The following is a 25,701-nucleotide window of genomic DNA, read 5'->3' as shown; positions in this document are numbered from 1 at the left end:
GCGCGCCAGGCACTGCCAGAGTGACTGGCTAAGTGTTATTCACAGCTCATCTATGGGAAATGCTGTGATTATATTTGTTTCTGCTGTGTGTGTGTGTCCGGGTACCTGTATGTTTAAAAGTGCAAGCAGATGGGTGTGTTCATGTGCAGCTAGAGGTCAGCCTTGGACATCTCTCCTCAGGCAGGCACCACATCGCCTTTTCCCCATCTATCTTCTATCTATCTATCTATCTATCTATCTATCTATCTATCTATCTATCTATCTTTCTATCTATCATCTATCTATTGTTTTGAAGCAGGGTATCTCCCTGTCTTGTGTCTACCATGCGGGTGAGGCTGCAGGGATCCACCTGTGTCTCCACCTGCCGCCCTGGACTTAAAGTCCACGCACGCAGTCAGCTGGAGTCTTACGTGGGCTGGCTCTCAGATCCGGCAGGAGGAGCCTGACAAACACGGGGGTGTGCCGACAGCCGCCTGCTCTTCACCCCCCCTGAAGAAAACGTCCACTGAACACGGTGACATCAGAGGTGACACCAGCAGGGAGCGAGCAGGAAGTGGGCTTTCTGAGAACGCCCACCCCAGAAGGGCCTCCCGGCCATCTCGGGTCCCTGGCACGGCTGCCAAGGGCTGGCTGAAACAACCTCTGCTTCTCCTCTGCCCTCTGGCTCTCCACCTGCCCTCTCTTCTGTTCGCACACAGCTATCAAGAAACACCCAGAGCGACCTTCCGTGAACGAGCCCTAACTGTCGTTTGCTCCGAGTCATCCAGATGGAGAACATTACAAACTCTTCTCAACATGGATCAGGTGCTGAGGTGATTTCCTCTCGGCTCCTTCTGTTGGTTGTTTCACTTTGTTCAGATAGCCCCGCTGTGTCCTGGGTTTCTCAAGTTTGTCACCGGGGCCTCCTGCCCATGGCCTCTCCAGCTCTGCCGGGACACTCCCTTAAGTCTCTGACTCTTCCTGACACAGTTCCTTGTTAAGCAGGGGGTGGGAGGCAGACCGTAGCCAGGGCTCCCCAGGAGGTGGGGAGCAGAGGATGTTGGGAGTGAATGGGCAGGGCACGCGCGCAGTAGTAGATGCTGGACATTTACTATCTGAGTTTGTTTCGCTGTGATTGACTTTCAGAGTTTCATAAAAAGGTTTAGAGAATCATATTTGTGCCCTGAGCAAAATCAGGAGACTATTTGTTCATTGTTCGCTTTTGGTGGGCATGAGCAGGGGCCTTGAGCAGTTCTGTGGAGCCCGTCTCTTCGGCTGCTGTCCAGTCTGGGTGTGGTGGCACACTCCTGTCAGCCAAGGGCATGGCAGCATGAAGACCTTAGGCTGAAGGCTAGGCTAGGCTAAACAGCCAATTCGAAACCAATGCGAGTTATTGGTTTACAGCCAGGCCCCGTCTCTAAAGCAGTGAGCAAGCCTGTCACTCCGCGGTGGCACCCACTCCAGCTCTAACTCCCAGCGGCACACACGCACAAACAGTCCATTTATTAAAGGCCATATTCCATGAGTAGCTCCTCAGCATAATACATACTTGTACATGTATGGGAAAAATAACTACAACTTAGGGTAAAAGTGGAAATGCTAGCCCTTTACTGAGGATGTCTATTAGGATGCTGTTTTCAAAAGAGAGAGCTGGGTCTATTTCCTGCCTCAGCACTCCTAAAATCTAGTTTCCTGAAAACTAAAGTATTTTGTTTAAAAAAAAAAGTATATAGCTGGGTGCGGTGGCACAACAGGCCTGTAATCCCAGCACTCAGGAGGCAGAGGCAGACGAATCTTTATGAGTTCAAGGCCAGCTTGGTCTACAAAGAGAGTACAGGACAGCCATGGCTACACAGAGAAAACCTGTCTCAAAGAACAAAACAAAAACCAAACCAAAAACCAAAATCCAAAAACCATCTGCATATTCTGTTCTAGAAACCCGACATGATTTCCTTACATAGGTACATATTTAATGCTTATTTCTATCTCTTTCTAGCTTTACTATTTGTTGGAACTGAAGTCTTGGACATTTTCTTTAAAGAACGTCTCGTGAAATTGAGTGTTTATAGAAAAAACTGAGGGAGAAAGAGCAGACCCCTTCCAGGTTTTGCTTAAGGGGTGCCAGAGTTCCAAGTTGCCAGAGTTCTAAGGGGCCAGAGCACTAAGGGGCCAGAGTTCCAAGGTGCCAGAGTTCCAAGTTGCCAGAGTCTGCCAAACACTATACAAACAAATACCAAGTGCAGGTCAAGGCCCAGAGTGGGGTCATGAAAAGTAGCGCCCTGCTCTTGCTGACTAGCTTCCTTGGGAGAGACACACACTTCCCTGATAGTCAGACACACCAAGGCTTACAACAGAAAGCAGGCTGGCGTGGCACTCACACTATAGCCCCAGGAGGTAAGGCAGAAGGCTGGCACCCACTGAGGCCCGTGTGGTCTATACAGCAAGTTAAGTGTCAGCAAAGAACAGACAGTAAAACCTGCTCCTAAAATCAAAACAAACAAATGAACAAAACGTGAAAGGAAAGGCTGGCTGTAATTCAGCTTCCTTTCTGAGGTTTCTCATCCCTGTTGCTGCTGGGCCTGTGGCAGGGCATCAGGGGACACTGAGAACCTGATTGCTCATCAGGAGGTAACAGAAAGGAGGGACACGGGCCAGGGGTCCCAAATACCCTCAAGGACCTCAAAGTCTCCAGGGAGGCCAAACCTCCCAGACTTTACTGGTCGGAAAAGACTGCAGGTCATTTGCCCTTCGAACTAGCGGTCCAGAAAAGACAAAGCTAAGGAGAGTGCAAAGACCAGTGGCTTTCAGGGATGGGGGGCGGTGGGGAGGCGGCTTTCAGGGATGGGGGCGGTGGGGAGGCGGCTATCAGGGATGGGGGTGGGCACGGGGTATTTAGAGTGATGGCACAGCCTTGTTCACTGTTTGTTAACCTCCCTCTCGTGGGCACTGTTGGTTAATGCCGATGATCTGCAGCACCCTGTGAACTGTAACTAACACACCACCTTCCTGAAGGACACAAGGACTGTAAGAGGGGGCACTTTTTCATGTGAGTGGGGCAAGAATACACAGTTTTCGGTAATTTTTCTAAAAACCTGAAATTGCTGAGAAATCAAAGTGGATGAAGTTTCTGAGGCAGAGCTGACCGTGGAAGCCATGCTGGGTCCGTGGAAAGGAGTGACAGAAGGTGGCTTGGGGCACTATCAGGAGTACCAGGGCGGCCAGCGCTGAAGGAGGAGGCGGGGCATCTGGCAGACCTGGCATGCATCAGCTGCCCGAAGTGATGGAGACCAACAGAGGAGGTGAGTAAGAGCACAACCAGCTCCATGAATCTGCAAGTCGGCACAACAGCACAAGCACTGACACAGATGCCAGAGACCGGGGAAAAGGCGGAAGCCATCACAGGGCCAGGGAGCCCGCTGAAATAGTAGAGTGCTGGCACACACCTGTAAGCACAGCCTTTAGAGGTGGGGCAGAAGGATCAGAAGTTCAAGGCCAATCGGGAAAAAAAAGGAAGAAAAGTCTAGCCTGACAGTCTTTTCTACTCAACAGCTGCTAGGCAGAAGTCTCGTAGGTCTCCCACACAGGGGCTCTGGACACGTGCCACACCCAGCTCAGTGGGCATTCTGCTAGGCTAGGATAATTAAACGAATAGGAAATGCAGCAGAAGCCACGGTAACCGCATCTCCTCACCAGCTAGGCAGGACGACAGAGCTTGCGGTGACCAGGACACAGGCAGCCACCACTTGTGGGGAAGGAGGACAGTGTGCTTCTTCGGAAGGGGTTACTGAGGTCTTGTTCACCCTGAGGGTGACACCAACAGGGACTTGGGGGTGCGACCTCAGTCTCTGAGGAGGTCAGTACTGGAGACATTAGAGATAATATTAAAGTTAGTTGAATGAGTTTGCCAGTAAAAAACAAAATACTAAAGATATCATTTCCATTCCATCAGAGGAAAGGATTCTTCGGTGTCCTATAAAATCCCTGTCATGCTGGTAAGCAGAGTGGGGGGGGGGGAGGGGACCGGATAGAACAAAGTACAGTGACAGATGTGGACAGAATTGTCACAGGGGTTGAGAAGATGGCTCGGCAGTCAAGGGCACTCGCTGCTATCACGTAAGACCTGGGTTTGGTCCCCAGACCACATGGTGACTCATACTCTGGTTCTAGGGGGTGTGGCACTCTCTCTTGGCCTCCATGGGCATTGCACACATGTAATGCACATACCTATATGTAGGCAAAACTCTGTGTACATAAAATTAAAAAAATCTTAAAGATGTCATAATGAGGCATCTTAGTTTGTATTCTCACTTGAAATTTTCAACAGAAATAACAATCAGTTGAATCAAGGCAGGGAAACATGAGTGCCTAGCAGAATGAGGACGTGATGGTGATGGAGTGCCTGAACTCTGAGTTTACTGCTACAGATTTCACCTTCTCTGCTACCAGTGAAGACAGGCAAGGATGAGAGTCTCTGTAGCAACCTTTGAGGACAGGGAAAGGCTGTCGGTGGGAGCAGAGAACAGGGTCAATGGGTGCAGAGAACAGAAAACGGAACGGAGAACAGGGAACAGAGAATAGAGAACAGAACAGGGAACGGAGAACAGGGAACAGAGAACAAGGAACAGGGAACAGAGACTAGGAAACAGAGAACAGGGAATGGAGAACAGGGAACAGAGAACAGAGAACAGAACAGGGAACAGAGAGCTTCAGGAAACAGAGAACAGGACACAGGGAACAGAGAACAAGGAACAGAGAAGAGAGAACAGGGAATAGAACAGAGAACAGGACACAGGGAACAGAGACCAGAACAGGGAACAGAGAAGAGAGAACAGGGAATAGAACAGAGAACAGGACACAGGGAACAGAGAACAAGGAACAGAGAAGAGAGAACAGAGAACAGGGAATAGAACAGAGAACAGGACACAGGGAACAGAGACCAGAACAGGGAACAGAGAAGAGAGAACAGGGAATAGAACAGAGAACAGGACACAGGGAACAGAGAACAAGGAACAGAGAAGAGAGAACAGAGAACAGGGAATAGAACAGAGAACAGGACACAGGGAACAGAGACCAGAACAGGGAACAGAGAAGAGAGAACAGGGAATAGAACAGAGAACAGGACACAGGGAACAGAGAACAAGGAACAGAGAAGAGAGAACAGAGAACAGGGAATAGAACAGAGAACAGGACACAGGGAACAGAGACCAGAACAGGGAACAGAGAAGAGAGAACAGGGAATAGAACAGAGAACAGGACACAGGGAACAGAGAACAAGGAACAGAGAAGAGAGAACAGAGAACAGGGAATAGAACAGAGAACAGGACACAGGGAACAGAGACCAGAACAGGGAACAGAGAAGAGAGAACAGGGAATAGAACAGAGAACAGGACACAGGGAACAGAGAACAAGGAACAGAGAAGAGAGAACAGAGAACAGGGAATAGAACAGAGAACAGGACACAGGGAACAGAGACCAGAACAGGGAACAGAGAAGAGAGAACAGGGAATAGAACAGAGAACAGGACACAGGGAACAGAGAACAAGGAACAGAGAAGAGAGAACAGAGAACAGGGAATAGAACAGAGAACAGGACACAGGGAACAGAGACCAGAACAGGGAACAGAGAAGAGAGAACAGGGAACAGAGAACAGGACACAGGGAACAGAGAACAGGACACAGGGAACAGAGAATGGAGAACAGGACACAGGGAACAGAAAACAGGACACAGGGAACAGAGAACAGGACACAGGGAACAGAGAGTTGAACAAGGAACAGAACAAGGAACAGAGAAGAGAAGAGAGAACAGCAAACAGAGAACAGGGAACAGAACAAAGAACAGAGAACAGGACACAGGGAACAGAGACCAGAACAGGGAATAGATAAGAGAGAACAAGGAACAGAGAATGGAACAGGGAACAGAACAGGGAATGGAGAACAGGGAACAGGGAATGGAGAACAGAGAACAGGGAAGAGAGAACAGGGAACAGGGAAGAGAGAACAAGGAACAGAGAATGGATGGAACAGGGAACAGCACAGGGAACGGAGAACAGGGAACAGGGAAGAGAGAACAAGGAACAGAGAATGGATGGAACAGGGAACAGCACAGGGAACGGAGAACAGGGAAGAGAGAACAAGGAACAGAGAATGGAACAGGGAACAGAACAGAGAACGGAGAACAGGGAACAGGGAATGGAGAACAGAGAACAGGGAACAGGGTCAGCAGGCACAGTCATTCAGTCCAAGCTGAGCTTGAAGCTCTTTACCTGGAAACATTAAAACTTGAAAGAACCTGGGAACCCTAGGGCACAAGCACCGCCTGCTTCCACGTGACAGGAGCATCTTTTTGGAACAGGTCCTGACAGCCACTTGCAGCGGGACCCTGCTTGGGGTTGACGTCAGGACCTAGTGCCCACTGTGCGCACCTCTCTCACATCAGTGTCCTGTGCCTGCCAGCCGCGTCCAGAAGGGGTTTCCATGTGCAACGTTATTCCAGCAAACGACAGCTTGTTCAGCTCAGTATCGTGAAATAGTAATGTTCAAATTTGAAATAAAAGTCCAAGACTAAAACCACAAAGAAATGTCTCAAACTGTCTAGAGACAAAAATAGTGCAAGAAGGAAATCATCTTCTGTATTAGCTGTCGTAGTTTATTAGTCATTACTAATGTGCAAGATGATGATGGTGTAACCGCTGAGCAAACCCTGATTACACAACCAAACCCTTACAGGCTGTGATAGCATTTGGAAGAGTCTTTGCACTTTATGTAAGTGAAAGAGAGATGATCCTTATGACATCATTGGCATTATTTCATTCCCAAATTCGTGTTTAGTGAAGCTAATCAGCATAGTGCCTCACACACGTACACACAGGTTCACCTCGCCTGGGTGACCCCTCCGGTGTGCCCAGAGGCCAACCTCACCCAGATGTAATGTTATGATTAACCTGTAGATTCGTGTAATCGAAATCAAATCCTGTAACATGTCACAAAAATGCAAAGCTTAAATTGGAAAATCAACTGAAAGAGGAAAACAGCTTAGAAACTCACGCTCGCCGAGTCTGAAGTCCTCTGCTGCACCCCAGGAGCGGCTCGGAGCTGCTGCCCGCCTGGGAGCGAAGGGTGAGCTTGAATCTCTAATGCCCCTGCCTCTGCCTCCTTGCAGGTTAGCGCTTTGCACGGGCATACCCAAGTGAGGTCTTCTGAGGTCCTCCAACGCCCGCTCGGACACCGCGGCAGTCTCCGGCTCCCCGCCTGAGGAGGAAGAGCTGTGCCCACCAGCGCCCGCTCGCTCCCTTGATAAAGTTCTCTGGGCAGAGGGCGGCGGCCTGCCCCGCTGGAGCTGCGCACACAGACCCGGGAGAGTGACGCTGCCACGTCAGGCCCGCTAGGAAGCCACACACCTCGGGCGTCAGAGGTCACACAGGGCCGTCAGAGGTGTCAGAGGTCACACTCGGGGTGTCAGGTCACACAGGGCCTCAGAGGTCACACAGGGCCGTCAGAGGCGTCAGAGGTCACGCTCAGCCGTCAGAGGTCCTCAGTGAACAGCAAGGCCCCTGTTGAGAGAGCCTCTGCAGGAAACTGAGGGCGGTGGGACACAGAGTAACCAAAAGGGAAGCCGCTGCCTGTCTTGATGGGAACCGAGCGCTGCAAGGTGAGGCGGGGGGGGTGAGGGGGGGGTGGGAAGAGGGAGAGGAAACCTTGACTTGTGTTATGCATTCCTTGACAATGTCACACACACACTGACTCAGCCACTCCAGCTCACCCGGTTCCTGCCAGTCCCCTGCCTCGGCCGCAGATGAGCTTAGGGAACCGGTGTCGTCTGCTGTAAAGAAGAAAATGGAAAACAATCACCCCGTAGACGAAGGATGGCAGCGGGGGAAGAGCGCTCCCTTGCGCTCCCGAGGCAGACAGTGGGCCGCCGAGGAATAGTCTGTGGGCACGAGAAGCCCGAGATGCCAACACGGGAGTCGCCCGTGGACTCTTCCCCGGGGGACTGCCGCCGCGGGGCTCCGGAGACCTGTGCTGACTGACATCCGCCCGTTCTGTGAGACCTTCCGGCGAGGAGCAGAGCGGAAGCCTTGAGCGGGGTGAGCAGGAGGGCCACGCTGGGAAGCAAGTTGAGGTGTCCGGTGGGAAAGGAGCGAATGAGTGGTGTCACACAAGTGGGCACAACTCGGGAGTGCCGCTGGGCAGCCTGCCTGCCCGGACACCGCCGTGGGCGCCTGAGGCAGACCGAGAGGGAGCTGGAGTCCTTGAAACGCCGAGCGAGGCCAGCAGAGGTGTGCCGCCCTGGGGAGATGCCAGCTGCAGCCCGGAAAGGCTGCGCCCTCGGCCTGCGTGTGAAAAGCCCTGCGCCCCTCGGCCCTGCGTGTGAAACTCGAAGCCCCAGCCCTCCTCATTGCTGAATTTTCTCGGGTCTCCCTCCAGGGCCCTCCAGAAAGCAGCGAGAGGTCACAACCAAAACGCATCTTGAGGAGCACATGGAGCAAGCCGGAGTTCTCTCTGCATGGGGAGGAATTTGTCTCAAACACACAGATTTAAGAGTGAAGAAATTGACAGGTTTTTTTTTAACCTAAAATAACTGTTCCAACTGTACATTCGCTCCGTTTTATAAACACCAGAAGGGCCCTGACATCCTCACCTGGGGCCAAGACGGCTTCACAGAAAAACAACTTCCCTCCCAAGGAAAACTGTCCCGCCCCAGAGCCCAGGGAATCTGGGCAGCAGTGAGAGCCCTCGCCTGCCTCTGCAAAGGAGTTCATGCCAGGGGGCACCTGGGCTTCTAAAGTCACCCAGAGCGCAGCGCCCACCCCACGCTGTCTGCATCTGTTCCCCTTTTAACCGTGCAACTGTCTCCCTGTTTTTGGCCTGAAGACAGAGATAGCCCAGCTCTGCCCCCTCTGCCCAGGTCTGCCTCCCTCTGCCCAGCTCTGCCCCATCTGCCCAGATTTGCCTCCTCTGCCCAGCTCTGCCAAGCTCTGCCCCCCCCCTCTGCCCAGCTCTGCCCCCCTCTGCCCAGCTCTGCCCCCCCTCTGCTCAGCTCTGCCCAGCTCTGCCCAGCTCTGCCTCCTCTGCCAAGCTCTGTCCCCCTCTGCCCAGCTCTGCCTCCCCCCTCTGCCCAGCTCTGCCCCCCCTCTGCTCAGCTCTGCCCCCCTCTGCCCAGCTCGGCTGGCCTCCTGTTCCAGGTCGGTGCTACAGAAAACCCAGCAAACAGCATGCACTTTGGGGCTCTACACTGCCCACACTGGCCAGGGCATCTCTTTCAGGGTCCCTATGGCTGAGCTCTTCCGTGAAGCAGGGACGGGAGCTTCTGGCGGGTCCTGGGAGGTCCTGGTGTGGACTGCACATTGGTGGCCAAGGTCATCAGAGATAACAGCCAATGGGGCCAAAGCCCTCGCTCCTTTGGGGTGATGGCGTCCTAAAGAGTAGGATGGCAATTTCAGCACCCAGGTTATAGTTTACAAGTCATTCGCCATTTTCTTCAGATCCATCAAACACCTTTGGCCTGGATCATGGCCACCCGTTGGTTAGTAGATTTCTGTGGCCTGTAATTCCTACCAGGCCCAAAAAGAACACAAAGCTAACATTTACTCATTACGTCCACTTGGGGTGTATGAAAACACCCCTTTAGGGAAGACATAAATTCTGAGAGGAAAAAATATTTCAAGGGAAGTGTCATGAATTAGTTCACTCGGTCGTAATGGCAATATTATCAGATTAGTTTGTGTTGCCTCCAACTGTAATATTTTTATTTGGTTCTTTTTCCCCTTAAGTGTACTAAATAAAGACAATTAATCATAAGAGGAGCAAGTTCATTACCAGCAGGCGACAGTGTAGGTGGGAGACTTCGTGTGGCCATTTTTTATATTTTCTTCTCTATGAGCCAGATAAATGGAGCCAAGGAAATATCCCTGAACCAGCTGAACGGATGCTGAGAGTGTGGGAGGAAAAGGCAGTATCCGCTGCCGCCGTCGGTGAGCAGAGCTAACAGGCCTCTGAGTTCATCTCACGGAACTGCTGATGGGCCTCCAAGTGTCCTACAGACAAAGAGTGTGTGTCCAGGGTGGATTAGACAATCGCTGTAGTATTGTGCCCATCCCAGGAAGGGGACGCTGAATCAAAGGGGATTATTAAGACAGAAAATTGCCTTCATGGCGGCCAAGGGTATTTCTGGAGTGTCCCAAATAAAGATAAGTAGTGTAAGAGACAGGAGCTGAGAGCGGGTCCTGTGCAGCTGGAATGTTTGGTGTACGTGCCTGATGCAGCCTGCTGGATACGTGTGAATGATGGGAAAGGACTCGGCGTCTCTACACCTCAGTTCCTCATCTGGAAAACAGGGCTGGTGAGGCTGCCTTCCTCAGGAGTCCATTTTGAAGATGGAGTGAGTGTGCACATTTTCACAAAAGGGATTGCAGGTGACACGGCACACTGTTAAACACGGCATTAAAGGAAGTGATAGAGACAGGCAGAGGTGGACATTGACATGGCCAGTTCCAGGTCTCTCTATCCTCGGCTAAAAAGCTGAGTGGAGCTCATTCTTTCATTTGCTCTTACCTCCAGAGCAGCCCCTGCCTTGCTGGAGAGCAGTCTGGGGAGCAGCAAGCCTCAGCCTCCTCCCGAGTCTGGTGTCTTTGCAGTCTTCCCAACAAAAGTGTTCTCAGCTCCAGCGCCTCTGTCTCGGTGCTGGTGCCTCTGACCTTGGAAGCAAAACCCAACTTCACAGTGTGTTCTCAAGTGTGGATGAAACCTGGAAAGCATTTCTGTTTCTGGGGATTTGGTCTTTAGCCCTGAACCAGGTCCTGTGTCCTTCACACTCAGTGGCCTCACTTCAGGGTCTGGTGATCCTGGGTGCAAATGAACTTGGCACACATCAGGCAGACACATTTTCACCACACAGGTTACCCGGAGGTACCAGTCACGAGCCGTAAGCTCCCATCTGCCTCCATCCTCCAAAGCCTGATCTGAAGGTCAAAGGAGGAACCGTTCCCTGACGCACCCCCTCAGTCCCTGCCACCTCAAGGTGAGATGGCGAACACCTGGATTGGCATCTTGACTCTCGGTTTCTCTTGTAAGATAAGACTGTCCCAGCATCTCTTTCCCTCCCCGGCATCTAGCGCTGGACTCCAGAGAGGGCTCTGGTCCTCGGACCTCTGCATTTCCCAAACGAGGACGAGATGCACCAGTGTGATTCCAAGGAAACTTTCTTTCAGCTTCGGGTGCTGGGACCGTTGGGCACCCATTCTCACATGTGGCCTCCTCTCACGTTTTAGACACATTGGATGGCTTGCGAATTCTTTTCTACCCTGAAAATTATAGCTGCCTTTGGTGGTGGGTTTGCTTAATTTTTATACAAGGTTTCAGCTGACCCGGAACTGTCTGTGTAGCCCAGGCTGGCTTCAAACATATAGTGCACCTGTCTCAGCCTCCAAATGCTGGGATTCCAGGTGGCTACCACCAAACCTGGCTATGAACTTGTCATAGAGAACCACAGAGGAGTCACGGGGCACTCTTGAAGAGCTAGGACTCAACAGCTTAGACTTTATGGTTCCCAGGGTGCTCTCAGAGTCTTCCCTCACACAAACATAGTGGTTTTCCAAAATCATTACAGCTTTAGGATAACAAAATGCCTTGTAAAAATACAACAGAAGCCAACAGCCCAGGTGTTCCACTTTTGACTGGTTTAGAGCATTCTGACCTTCTCTTGGAAGAGAATTACAATATTTGATGTGGCAATCTTATTGATCTTAGCTTGTTCTGGAGGCTAAGATCTTAGCTTGTTCTGGATTTAAGGAGTTTTGGAGCAATCCACTGAAAGACCTGAAAACAATGTGATCAGAATTACAGTGCAGAACTCTGCTGAGTGGACTCGGAGCACCCCGGAGCATGTCATAGCTCACACTGTGATTCTGACAGCATCAGGTCCTGGGAAGGTGAACCACCAGGCTGTGGGCCTGCCAGGCACGGCTTGGACTTGGCAGCATTACAAACTGCTGCACTCACAAACAGCCAGGCATTCACACTGCTTTCACCATGGGCAGAACGACAACATGACAGCAAGCACTTGCCCCTTGCCCACACTGAATTCGTTCCAACACCCAGTGCAGCTCGTCCTTGCTCTCTCTTCCATAAAAAGTCACTGAGCTACAGAGTCATAGAATCGCCGTGCTCTCTCACATGCCCAATCCAGAGCAAAGCCTTAGGTCCTAGATTCTCCCCAGAAGTGCCCACCGCCCTCTTGCTCGGACTCCCTGCAGTGTGCAGAACTGAACGCTTGAGGAGCTGTCGCTGCTGCCCCGGAAGGTGATGTCACTGTCTCGGGAAGGAGCGTTGGCCTTTCCCATCTGAGACATGCTTCCAGGTCCAGTCTCAGGTGAGCAACTCAGAAGGATCTTGTGAGAGTGGGGAAATGAGATTTCCAGGTCTGGGTTTCTCCACCTCCTACCAAGACTCAGAGAGATTTCCCAAATGTAGGAATGAAATTGGAAAAAAAAAAAAAAAAAAAAAAAAAAAAAAGGAAGGGAAGGGGGTGAAGAGAAGAGGAGGAAGATGATGGGGTAGAACTGCAAGATAATGAAGAGGAGGAGGTTGGCAAGGAAGGAGAAAAAAAGGAGAACAAGGGGGCGTGAGGGAAGGAAAGGAAAGGGCAGGGCTGACCTACATTTCCCAGGTGGTGTCTTGGAGAGGCTCCTCCCCCTTCCTCCTGCCTTTAGGGAGGTTGGAACAGACTGGAAGTAAAGCAGCCTGGGGCAGATCTGTGCTGTCCTGTGCTCCAGGATTCCTGTGGCATAAAATCTGTCCTCACACACTGACCTCATAGCCCAGAAAAGCACAAGCTAAGCATTTCTTGTTCAGCGGCAGCCTCACATGCCTCAGCGTCAGACTTGGAGCTTCTTCTATGGCTCATTCCCCTAACTTTTCCCTCCTGTTCAGAGTAAAGAGAGAAGCTGAGAAGCCCTCAGGCTTATCTTCCCAAACAGATGGCTCTTCACACATCCAAATGGTCACACTCAAGTCATGCTCACACCTAGCCTTACGGAGCAGAAGGCATGCTGGAATCAAGGTTTTGAGCTGAGCAAAACACCAAAAGGAATGAGAGAATGGATGAGAGGCAGTAGATAAGGTTTCTGGACAAAAGTCACTTTGTAGTTTTCCTTTATGTAAACATGACGATGTGTGTGAGCAGGAGGGTCTGAGGTAAGCCTGGAAGATCAACTCTTCATGTTCCACAGCACATAGCCAGCGAACCCAGCCAGCCCCCTGCAATAATTGTCACTGTCTGATCCGTCAGTGGCTGCTAAGTTGGGTCCATTGGTCTGTTTTGTCAGTTCAGTCCCCCAGCACTGAAGAAGGTGGGATAGAGACACTGGTAGCCTTTGCGAGCAATGAAGAATTAGGGAAAACCTTTTAAGAAATGAATGAAAGCTAACCTAACACGCACAAGTCACATTTAACCCTCTCACTCTCTGCCAGGATGCACAGTAACTATGGGATGGATGGACGCGTGTCACAGATGTGCTCTTGTGGCCACCGGCAGTCTTATGTGCTCTGGGAGGTTCTGTGGTCCAGTTACAAAGACGTTAAAAACAAAAATCAAACTGTGCTTTTAATTTATTTTACTTCTTGAATTTAAATCCAAATCAAAACTTTAAAACTGTAACCTGAGCAATAATTACTAATCTTGAAAGATTATTGACTGAGGGTTGGTGTGGTTGCCTGGGCCTCAGGAAGCAATGTTTTAGAGTTGGGAGGACAGTCTACGCTCCGCAGCAGAGCTGACTCCTGGGACTGTGAGAACGGAAGGGTTAACAGACTCAGCAGTGAGCTTCATCTCAGACCGTGAGGACCAAGGTGGACCTCTGGGCAGAGCCTCTCACTGTGATTTGGAGTCACCTTGTTGATACCAGGAAGAGGCTACTGAGGATGACGTGAACACGCAGCCAGGGTCGAGGATGGTGAGCTACAAGCTTGAAGACCTCGATGTCACCCCAAACAGGAGAAAAATGTGCGCATACGGGGACCTCACAGCAAAATCTTTGGGACATAAGGTAATTTTAGGTGTGTACCTTTGTCAGAGGAGCGGCTGTGCTGAACTCCTCTGACTGGTTGGTTCAGGCATAGCCAGCATTCGACCTCCAGTCCACAGATGCTGAGGACAGCAGCCAGTGCAGCTCAGTACAATGGCCTAACTTTATTCGGGTTTTGTAACCAGACTGTGTGGTTTTGGGGTGTGAACTTTGTAGGTCCGTCATGTCGACATGTTAAAAGGTTGAGCACTCATGGCCACTGATCAGCTTTTACCTCATGGCAGGCTTCTAATATTGTCTGACTTTGCTTTAACACTGCATTTTCAAAATGATTTTGTAATTCCAAGTTGGATTTACAAGTGGATATCAGCCAGAAGAATCAGGAATCCAAGGTTATTTTCCTGTACACAGTTCCCAACCATTCTGTGTTAATGAGATCTTGACTCAAAAGATTAAAAAAATGTGGATTAATCCTTGACTGATACATACATACAAATACAAACACACGCATGTGATCACGTGTGCGCACACACAGAGCTTGGCACGTGGGCATTAAAGTTATTTACTTCTAATTAATTCTTTGAATGATACATAGAGCTTTATCGAACATCTAATTAGTGCTAGATAGTGTGTGAAAGTCTGGAGACTCCATGGTTGTTTTTTGGAGAATACAATTCCATAGATCAAATTTATAATACATGAATAAATAAAACGATGGCCACCTGAGTCAGGAATGACCAGCCTTGACCACCTGATTCTGACGCCCTTGCTTCTACCATTGCCAACATTACAGTCACCACCACCATCACCACCACAGCCACCACCATCACCATCACAGCCACCATCACTATCATCACCACCACAACTACCACCATCACAACCACTATCCCATTTCCATCACCATCACCACCATCATAGCCACCACCACCACCACCACCATCACCACCACAACCACAACCAGCACCACCACCATCACAGCCACCACCACCATCACCACCACCATCACCACTTCTATCCTCCGCAGCCTCTCTAGAACCCCACTGTCACCGTAGCCATCCTTACTACCACAACCACTACCAGCCTCACCACGCTGCCGTGGGAGCTGCTGTACAGAAAGGCTCCCTCTGCGCATGCGCGCTGGGACCTTCCTGCTCTGCACTAGCAGCAGGGGCAGGCTGGCACGCAGGCTGGCAGAGACGAAGGCCTCGCGCAGACACTGCCCGGGGAGCAGGGACGGAGGAGCAACACGTCCTGAGGAGCTTCCGAGGAACAGGCCTTGGCGAAGAGCTCCCTTCCAGCGCCAGCGAGAGCCTTAGCTGCCAGGATCTCGGGGACCCAAACGTCCAGGCTCACTTTGAGTTTGTATTTGACCTTGTGTGTTCTCGTGATGTTTGCGGGGATCTTGTTGAGAGATTCTTCCATCTTGTGTTGTCAGTGTGGATCGTGCCCTGTGTTTCGGAGTCCTGCCGGCAGAGTGGCGTTTCCTGGAGAGGTTCCACACCTGCCGCGCGGCCTCCTCCCTCCGTCACTCCCGCTTCCCTTTGCCCCAGTTCCGCTCCCGGTTGATGCAGCCACCAGACGAGGAGCAGCCAGGCCCAGTCCCGCAAGCTGAGGACTCGCCGAGGACACGCCGGTGTGGTAAACCGGTCTCGGTGCCGTTGAAGACCAAGCAGTTCGGGTTCTAGTTGAGCCAGCGCAGCAGAGGTTGGGGCTCTCGCCTTTGTTGTCCTGGGCACAGCCTCAGTTCCTTTGTTCGCCATCAGCCCCCCCCCCCCCCGTGTTCCTCAAGAGACACCCCCAGGCTTCGGCTCCCGGGTGTGATCGTATTACGAACTAATTGTGATGGAGTTAGCTAAGATGAGGCTGTACAGAGGAGACGGTCCTCCACAGTGCCGCCTCCAAGCGGGTACACGTGGTCACCAGAAAAGCGCTTTGTAAAGATGGGGGACACGCAGGAGTGATGTCCAAAGGCACCAGGAAAATACTTCGTGAAGATGGAGGGTGAAGTAGGAGTGATGGTGTCCTACAAACTGGGGAACCCCGAGAACGCCGGTCCTCGCCAGCAGCTAAGGGAGCAGAGTCTGCACGGAAGCTTCCAGAAGCCTGTGACTCCTGCTGGCTGCGAGGGCCCCTGGCCTCCAGCCCTGGAAGACAACTACCGTTTTCTGACTTTTATGTGAGCTCTGGGAAACTGATACACTGTTTCGTGCCTTCTTTGGGCTCTTTTCCTTTTTTGTTCAATTTTTACGTGGTAGTTTATGTTTTGTGTTATCATTAACCTTAGGAGCCTGTTTGTTTTCTAATGAGAGACAGAGAGGAGGTGGATCCAGATAGGAGGGAGGTGGGAAGGGGCTGGGAGGAGCAGGGGGAGGGAAACCATAGTAAAAAATGTATTATCATAAAACAGGAGGGAAAAGAATTGGCGCATCTGGAGAGACGGCTCAGTGTTAGCAACCTTGCTGCTCTCGGCCACACTCCAGCTGTGTTCCCAGAGCCCACTTCAGGCATCAGTTCCTGTAACTCTAGCTGCAGAAGGATCCGTTGCCCTCCTGGCCTCTGCAGGCCCTGTGCACATTTGGTGATGGACACTCACACAGACACATAAATAAAAATAAACATGTAAAACCTTTTGGGCCTCACTATTAAGGGTGCAGTCTACCGGGTGTACAGAGCCCTGAGCCTGATGAAATGGGGGGTCCCTTTGTCAGTGGGGCTTCCTCTTCTCCGCCTGGGGAGCCCGAACCCACACACCTCTACCCGAGGAATGTCAAGTGGGCGTTGGAAACCTTACAGGTTCAACTTCCTTTCTCGAAAGTGGAACTGGCTCAGCTGGCACCGGCTCAGCTTGCCTGGAACACCTCTCCACGCAAGTGAGGGTCCCCGAGCCTGAAGCCCTCAGCCAGCGCGCACCCGCTCTGGAAACCCCTTCACTTCCCCAAACTCTGCTGCACCCCACTAAAGCGCACACAAGCTGTTTGCCTGCGTGTCCTCTGAGAGCTGAAACACGGAAGCCCTCGGCGAAGCGCTTTCCCACCAGCGCTCTCAGCTGACCGGATCCTGCACACCCACCATTCCTGCTCCGCCACCCTCCCCAGCCCAGGGTGCAGCCATGCCTGATGCCCCAAGGGAAGACCAGAGCACGGAGGCAGAGAGATACACTTGGCTCTTGTCAACAGGGTGCATGTTTCCTGTTCCCTTCTGCATCCTGCCCGCCACAGACGCCAGAACATCCCAGGGTCACACTGTCTGTATGCGTGCGGTTTACTGCAGCAGGGCACACTTGGATAGAGACGATAGGACAGAACATAAAGGACAGTTTGGCATCCATCTATGTAACGTGTGAGTCAGTTTTGTGGTTTCCCTAAGCCAGCGCTCGCATCTGGTGAGGACGTTCGGCTGGCCCTGCAGCGCCCACATCAGCCCTGTCACCGTGCTGAGCGGACAATGGCGTGCTCACCCTGACATGACAGTGGTGTCGCCACATTGGACCCTCAGGACGGGACCCCGCACATGCTCTCTCCCTGTGGGGATGACGGCAGGGGCAGAAGTCCGTGACCCAGCCTCTCCTCTCCAGAGCGCACAGCATGTGTCACAGCTTTGCTGTGTCAGTGCCGGGCACTGTGCTCTCCCACTGTTGGCTTTCTCCCTCCTGTGACCTGCCTCCAGCTCTGTGATCCCTCTCACTGAAGCAAGTATGTTTACGTGTGTGCCTTTGTGTTTTACGTCTGTGTAGACTGCACAGGTACATTTTTTCCTGTTTGATTTGGCTAAATTAAACTCTTATCTGCATATCTTCCGTGGTCTGACTGCAGAAACTTTCCTTATAGGTGAACATGCTTGAACGCTTGGTCTGGGGTTGGCTCCGCAGGTTGTAGAGTCTCTAGAAGGTGGGACCTTGCTACAGGAAGCAGGGGAGTGAGGGCAGGCCGTGAAGGCCCATGCGTAACACTGCTTCCTGCTGGTGTCTGTGTGGTAACTGTGCCCTCACCCCCGGCCTGGACCCTGTCCTCACCCCCACGCTGGGCTCTGGGGAGCAGGAACAGTGCCGTGTGGAGGGGCTCAGGTGTAAGTGGGAAGTTGGTTGTGAACACGACGTGCAGTTATTACAGCAGGCAAGCGTTGCTCTCGGGAAGAGAACCAAACTATCAGGAGGCCATGAAAGGCTTTGCAGACTTCCCAGCTTGACCTGGCTTGTCTGGCCATGCCTCCGCCATCCCCCAACAAAACTAAACCCAGGGCTGGTGCTGAGTGCAGCTTCAGCCCCGCCTTTTCCCTTGAGTGCCCTTCTCAAGGCATGCTTCGCCTTCCAGACCAAGGCTCAGGCCCTTTTACCTCCCATCTCTTTGAGAACATCCTCCCGGAGCCCCCAAACATGGTGGAATGAGCCTTTGGACTAATGCCTAGCCAGGCACTTGCTCCTTAGACTTTGTTAATTTGTCTATCCTGTCCATTCATCTGAGGCCTCCTAAGGATGGGCCCAGGGCCTACAGATGGTGCTGTCCCGGCACCCTGAAAGGTGTCCAACCAGGGAAGGCACTCATTAGTATAGCGCAAATGGAAACTCCGCCCCTGAATTCAGGGAGCTTCCTCAAGCTACGCCTTCCTACAATGAACACCACTGCAGCTGGTGCCGCCTGCGACTTACCATGGTCAAGGCCAAAAGACTCCAAAGAGAAAGGGGAGAATGAGGGCAGATCAGAGAGCAAAGTAACACGCTGCTGCTGTGGGAAGCTTCAGGTGACAACATTTCCTGCCCTCACAGAAGCTTGGTCAGAGTACAGAGATAATTCTCAGGAAAACTGCAGCCGGATTCTTGGTCCAAGTAAACCCTACTTGCTGGTTTAAGAAAAACTAGTATAATGGAGGCTCCAGGTCATTTAACACAGCCTCCTGCTCCTGAAGGAAGGCCTTCAGCTGAGGTTAGACACCCAGGCTCGAGCAGACCACCCATGAGCTCAGGCAGCCCTCTCTCCCTCAGGGTGGGCACTAGGTTCGTCCCCTTTCTCAGGAAGTTCAAGCCCCACAGCACAGCGCTATTTTCTTCTCTGCCTTTTTGGCCAGACCCGTGCCCTGTGCACCAACCGTCTGAGAGCCAGACCTCTCTGCCTCCCCCTTCTCTCCTCAGCTTTAAGCTCTTCTTGTCCTCCTGCAACATCCTCATTTCTTTCATGCTCTACAGTTTCTAGCCTGAAAATCTGCGCCCTTCTCATGGCTTTTCTCTGCACCAAATCCAACCCTCTGTGTGGGGCTCTTGGAATGTGTTATCATTTCATACGAGGGTTTCCCATTCCCTCACCCCAGGGAAAGGGGGAGGCAAACCCACCCGACAGTGCTACCAATACACACTCCTTTGACCCAGACCATGACTCGCGCAGGTGGACGGGACACACATAGCACACACAGACGCTCACGTCTCTTTTGCTGTGGTCTGGCTCCAGCATGTGGGATGACGCAGGAGTAACAGGAAGACAGAAAGGCTGAACCTGACAGTGTTAATCTGGAAAGATGACCAAGAGACGCTGGAAAAACAGAAGCAATCCGGGCACACATTGAAGGGTTCCTACGGCTTATGCTAAAATGTTTAAGAAAGAAGAATAATTGTTTGCCTGTGACTTAAGTTTAAAAAGCTGGGAAACTACAAAGAAAACAATGGATTTATCTGGAAGGAGGGAACAAAGGACAGTGGGAGGGTAGAAAAAAATGAAGCTTTCCAAAACTGGAAAGCTGCATATATATGTATGAGTTTAAATATATGTAAGTTTAAATTTACTTAACTAAAAATGTTTTTGTCCTAGTATTAAACTGCATAAAATCAACTCATAAGAGATTTGAAAAAAAAAAGTGCTTGTTTTCTAGTGTGCATATAATGGAGCTGAGTGAGTTCACACTTTTAAAGGAATGTCACTCAGGAAGCAGAGGGGAAGAGAAGAAAGACATCCAAAAGACAAGTGACCACAGCAACCTCTCAGGCCCCGAGGGATTCCACCGTCCCTGCCCCGGCAGTGTGCACTTGGTCTCGTCAGGTCCAGTGACTGGGACTGGAGTAACCGAGAACGGAGAGCAAAGGCTTAAAGCGCAGGAGGTGAAACAAGGCTGACGCTGTGACTGTACCACCTCAGACCTCTTCTTGAGGGGAATCAGGACCTCGGGTGCGTGAGGCAGGTATGACGTCCCTGAGCTGCACCCTCAGCAGATGCAGAGCAGGACTAAGAGTGCAGGGAGATGCAGCCCTCGCGGGCAACTCTGCAACCGGTGACTTGAAGCCATGAAGATGGAGGCGTGCTTCGTCATGGGCAGTGAGCGGTCTGTCCTTCCGTGCTGGGGGCACACTTCCTCAGCAGAGCTGAGGGAGCCTGTCAAAGAGCAGACACAGCAGCATGCTTAAGGCAGGCCAGCTCTGACCAGCTCGAAGCAGCTCTCAATTCTGCTTACTTGGTCATGAAAACCTAGACAAGGTTTATAGCAAGTCTAGCTTGTAAGTAAACTCACACAGTTCAGTAAAGCGCAGCGGAGCTTGCTTCTCTAGGCCGCTCTGGACTGCACCCGCCTCCTCCCCATTCTTATGTATCAGCCATTAAGCTGGAGCCACGACCTTGTGTAACATAATTCAGTGGAAAAGGACTTTTAACATGCTTAATAGGCATATGAAATATTATTCCCCTGAGTCTCTGGAATATAAAAGTGGTACCGTATTGGCAACTTAAAATGAACATTCTTTTCAGTACATGGCTTTGAATGGAAAAAAAGACATGAAGAAAAATTAAATAAACCAAAATGTTGGCTTTGCTTTACTGTAGACAGCGGTCTCTGTTTTCCTCAGACACAGCGACAGACGGGTGGCGGGCTCAGCTCTGTGACCAGCCCCTTGACTTTCCAGGCTCAGATCCCTGTGTCTTCAACTATTATGTAATCAAAAATATTACAGAATGGGCTCCTGTCCTACCTCGGTCCTTCCCTCTCCTTCTGTCCCTCTGGAAATCTCTGGAAAACCCTGTGAGGCAGCCCCCGCCTTCCTCCTGCTGGATGCTCAACTGATGATAATACTTTACTATTTGCTTGGGATTTTCCTCTGAACACATTAAAAATTACAATATCAGTGACAGCACAGTATTCTTAAAAGTAAGTGTGTCTGAAGGACAAAGCCCATCACCCAGCATCAGGAGCTGCCCTGCTGGTACCTCCGATGGCTCTTGTACGCTTTTCCACTCCAGTCACCTGCTCCTTAACCCCAGCACGCTTTCTTAAGATCTCCAAGTCTGATGTTTTCAACCTCTGCATCATTTTCTTGATTTTATCTAGCGGTCTGCCTGTGCTTTCCTGTAACTCACAGAGCTTTTTAAAGACAGCTATTTTCAATTTCTTATTGGTCAATTCTAGATCGCCATGTCTTTGGTTATTAGACTTGTGAGTCTGCAGTGAGTTGTGGCGATTCTTCTGGTTCTTGTGGCTGTTATGGACATCTGAGCAGCTGAAGAACAGGGTTGCCCCGTGATCGTGTGGGTGCTCTTCAACAGGAAAAGGCCTTCGCTACCAGCCTGGCTGAAGGCTGCCAAATGTCTCAGATGGTTTTTGTAAATGTCTTCATTGGCTAGTGTATATATGTCCCTAATTAGAAAGACTTTCTCTTTTCGCTTCTTTTCTCTTGTCTTTTCTTCTCTTCCTGCCCTTCCCTTCCTGTTTTTTCCTCTCCTTCCTCTCCCTCCCTCCTTCCTTCCATCTTTTCTTACTTTTCTGTCTTTGCCTTTCTCTGTCTGTCTCTGTCTCTCTCCAGAGTCTGGGCCTGTTGCACTATAGGTCAGAATGCCAGCGCCCACTCTATTCTTCTCCCTCCTTGGGCGGCATTGGTGTGTCCTGTGTCTTCTCCCAATTTTGGTGTTTCATGCAAATAACACAAGGTGCCTCTTTCTTTTGTTTTTGAACTCAGGTGTGAAAAGGAAGCCTGTTAAAAAAAATTAAACAAAAAGATGGGGAAGATGAGGCTGTAAAGATGACTCAGAGGTTAAGAGCACTTGCTATTCTTTTACAGGACCCTGGTTCGGTTCCCAGCACATGGAGGCTCACCACCATTATCTATAATGCCATTTCCAAGGCTCCTTGGACACTGCATGTACATGGTATGTACACACACACACACACACACACACACACACACACAGACACACATACACACGCACACACACTCACGAACATAAAAACAAATCTTTAAAGCTTTTGAAGTTTCAATGGTGCCTGCTACTCTCTCATTGGCATCAGGCAAAGACCCCCTCACTGGATGCCCCGTTCTTACATGTTGGGAGTGTGCCCGGTCCCTGCCTCCCGCGGAGGGAGGAGCTGCCTCACCTCAGTCTCCAGCCAATATCGCAAAGCAGGTGTCCTCAGCATCTCCATGTGCTGCCCATCAGGGCTCCCTGAGAGCCCAGACAGACCCAGGGCCTTGTCCTTCTCTGAGGAGGAAGGCACAGGGAAGTCGGCTGCTTGTGGAGAGGAGCCGCACACCTGCTTGTTTCGCTGATCACTCCCCTTGGGGCACTGCAGATGCTCAGGATTCTGGGCCTCATACATACCCATCTGTGTCATTAAACATACAGCATTTGTTGTGAAAGTGACAATATGGACGTCGTTCCACCAGCTAACATCACTCCCTTAAAGTAGGTCTGAATCACGCCTATTCACAAGGCAGCATCTTAACTGATGTTTAGGAGGCTCGGTATGAAAACAAAATGTTCTTGTAGTTTGTAGTGCAAAATGTCTTGCAGTTTCTTACAGTATCTTACAACAGGAATGTTTTGAGTTAAGCAGAATATGATCTTTACATTAATTTCACCTTTACTTTTTAAAATGTACTCACTGGAAAGTAAAGTGAACCTATGACTGTATGCACTGACTCTCTGTACTCACTGGAAAGTAAAGTGAACCTATGACTGTATGCACTGACTCTCTGTACTCACTGGAAAGTAAAGTGAACCTGTGACTGTATGCACTGACTCTCTGTACTCACTGGAAAATAAAGTGAACCTGTGACTGTATGCACTGACTCTCTGTACTCACTGGAAAATAAAGTGAACCTGTGACTGTATGCACTGACTCTCTGTACTCACTGGAAAGTAAAGTGAACCTGTGACTGTATGCACTGACTCTCTGTACTCACTGGAAAATAAAGTGAACCTGTGACTGTATGCACTGACTCTCTGTACTCACTGGAAAGTAAAGTGAACCTGTGACTGTATGCACTGACTCTCTGTACTCACTGGAAAGTAAAGTGAACCTGTGACTGTATGCACTGACTCTCTGTACTCACTGGAAAGTAAAGTGAACCTGTGACTGTATGCACTGACTCTCTGTACTCACTGGAAAGTAAAGTGAACCTGTGACTGTATGCACTGACTCTCTGTACTCACTGGAAAGTAAAGTGAACCTGTGACTGTATGCACTGACTCTCTGTACTCACTGGAAAGTAAAGTGAACCTGTGACTGTAGCATGGTTCTGCTGATGGCACTGGCGTAACCGCAGCCCCACGGCGAGCCAGCCCTTACGGGTGGCAGGAATGGCGGTGGGACCCGGGCAGCCTCCTGGCCTCCAGCACCTAGCCCTCTGCTACCCTTTACTATTTGCAGATGAGCAAGGAGGACTGAAAGTCTTATAACAAAAGCAATGAACTTTTAGGTTTTATGTTTGTTTCCATTTGGACATAGTTTTTGCATTTTACAGATGTGTCAGTTTGCTTTAATGAACATGTGGGCACTGGATTTTGTTTTTAAATGGCAGAAAGAGGGTGAGGGTGAGACCCAAGGAAAAAATAAGCAGAATGAAACAAAGCACAAGTCTGGGTTGTGCTGAGAACTGAGAGAGGGCACAGCTGGCCCCGAGCTGACTCTGGAACTGCAGTATGGTTCTGCTGCCGGAACTCAGGGGCAAGCATCCAGTTGGGGACACCCTGTGGAAGGGCCCCAGGAATCAGAAGGAAGAGGGGAAACCTGGGACACAAAGACCGTCTCCCCAGACAGTCCAAGACAGAAGCTGCCGATGGCAGAGAAAGACTTCCCGAGCCAAAGCTTTGCAAGCGAGGTATTGAAAATTACAGTGAAGAGAGGCAGGCGGAGGGAGGCAGGAGCGCAGGCAGCAGACATGGGGCCAGGGCTGGAGCGCAGGCAGAGGCAGGATGGGGCACAACAGGCCAGGGTGTAGGCAGCTGCGATCCCGGAGCCCACGTCTTTCTTGCCGAGTGTGGTGGTTCCACAGCACACACCTCATCCAGAATCTTCCAGATGCTCAGTTGCTGGCAAATGTTTGCCTCCCTCTTAAGATCAATCAGCTATGTTTGCTCTTTGGCTCCTCATATATGACACAGGAACTGAACGTCTCCATTTCTCTCTCTCCCCACTGGCTGGGAATCTTCTTAGTCCTCTCACTCCACCCTTAACGACACGTTTCACTGGGCTGATGAGGATGGTACGGAAACATACCACGGGAGCGAGTGCGCAGCCCCAGCCAGAACGGCCTGGGGTGATGGCTGCAGTGAGGAAGCCACCGAGCAGCACCACAGCCCACAGGGGAGCCAGCACGGCACCACAGCCCACAGGCAGCTTTATCACAGGGCTGTAAACGGGCAGTGCCGTGGGAACCCGGTGGCCCTTGCAATGGGATCAGAACCTTGCTCCTCTTAGTCTCCATTTCAACTTTGGGTCAGGTCCTGCTGGCTGAGACCAGCTGCCATTTGAGACCATGCAGAGGACTCGGCGGCACAACCTGTCCTCTCATCCCACCTTACAAGAGAACTGAAACCCCAAAGCCCAGACACGCAAGGTGGGAGGAGGGCACTACTGGGCCCCGAGGGGTGCCTCAGTCATCACTGGCAGCGTGGTGAGTGGAGCTCCGGTTCTCCGGTAACCTGCCAGGGAGGTGAGGGTTCGAGGAGTCAGAAGTAGCGCTGTGCTGCCTCCACGCAGGCGTGAACTACAAATCCCCAGGTACTCTCCCTCGAGGCTTCGCTAGTATCCGCGTATACCGGCTTGGTTGTCACAACTCCTGCACAATGTCTGAACACATGAAGGAGCTCTTGGGTCAATGTAGAATGTCACAGCTCTTTCCTAGGTGGGCAAGTGTGTGTTTGTGTGTGTGTGTGTCTGTGTGTGCATGCATGTGTGTGTGTATGTGTGTAAGGCAGGGGGTGGAGGACAGTACAAGATAAGAGAGTGGGACCCAAGGTTGTAGACCACCCTACTCAGTTCCAGACCTCTAAGAGCAGAACGGCCCTGGTATCAGGTAACTGACAATGAGCACATTTTGCAGGCCAGGAGCCCTGGGCCGTGGTGCCTCACCTGTCAGAGCTCACACCTGTCTGGTTTCCAGAGTCCAACAACTACAGATTACAGGAGACCAGAAGAACAGGGCATAGGAGAATCACACACAATACACACCAGCTCAGACTTTATGCCAAACAAACAAACAAACAAAAACACTGGAAGGCTCTACCTGCCCTGTCTCCCAGTGAAGGCAGCAATCGGCCTCGGCTCGCCTTAGGATGGCCATCCTGTGATCTTTATTCTTCTGCCTTAGTTCAAGCCTCAGAGCCTTCCTGTCACCCGGCTTCCTGCTCTGCCCTGAAAAGACAGGCCCAGCCATGCCCTCCCACTGCCCCACTGCTATTCCTGGATAAGTGCTCACATCTTCTGAAGGTGACTAATGTTGAAAGAAACCCCTG

This window comes from Meriones unguiculatus, chromosome 5 (genome assembly GCF_030254825.1).
Source record: "Meriones unguiculatus strain TT.TT164.6M chromosome 5, Bangor_MerUng_6.1, whole genome shotgun sequence".
In the NCBI taxonomy this organism is placed as follows: domain Eukaryota; kingdom Metazoa; phylum Chordata; class Mammalia; order Rodentia; family Muridae; genus Meriones; species Meriones unguiculatus.
Note: the sequence above shows the minus strand (reverse complement) of the source record.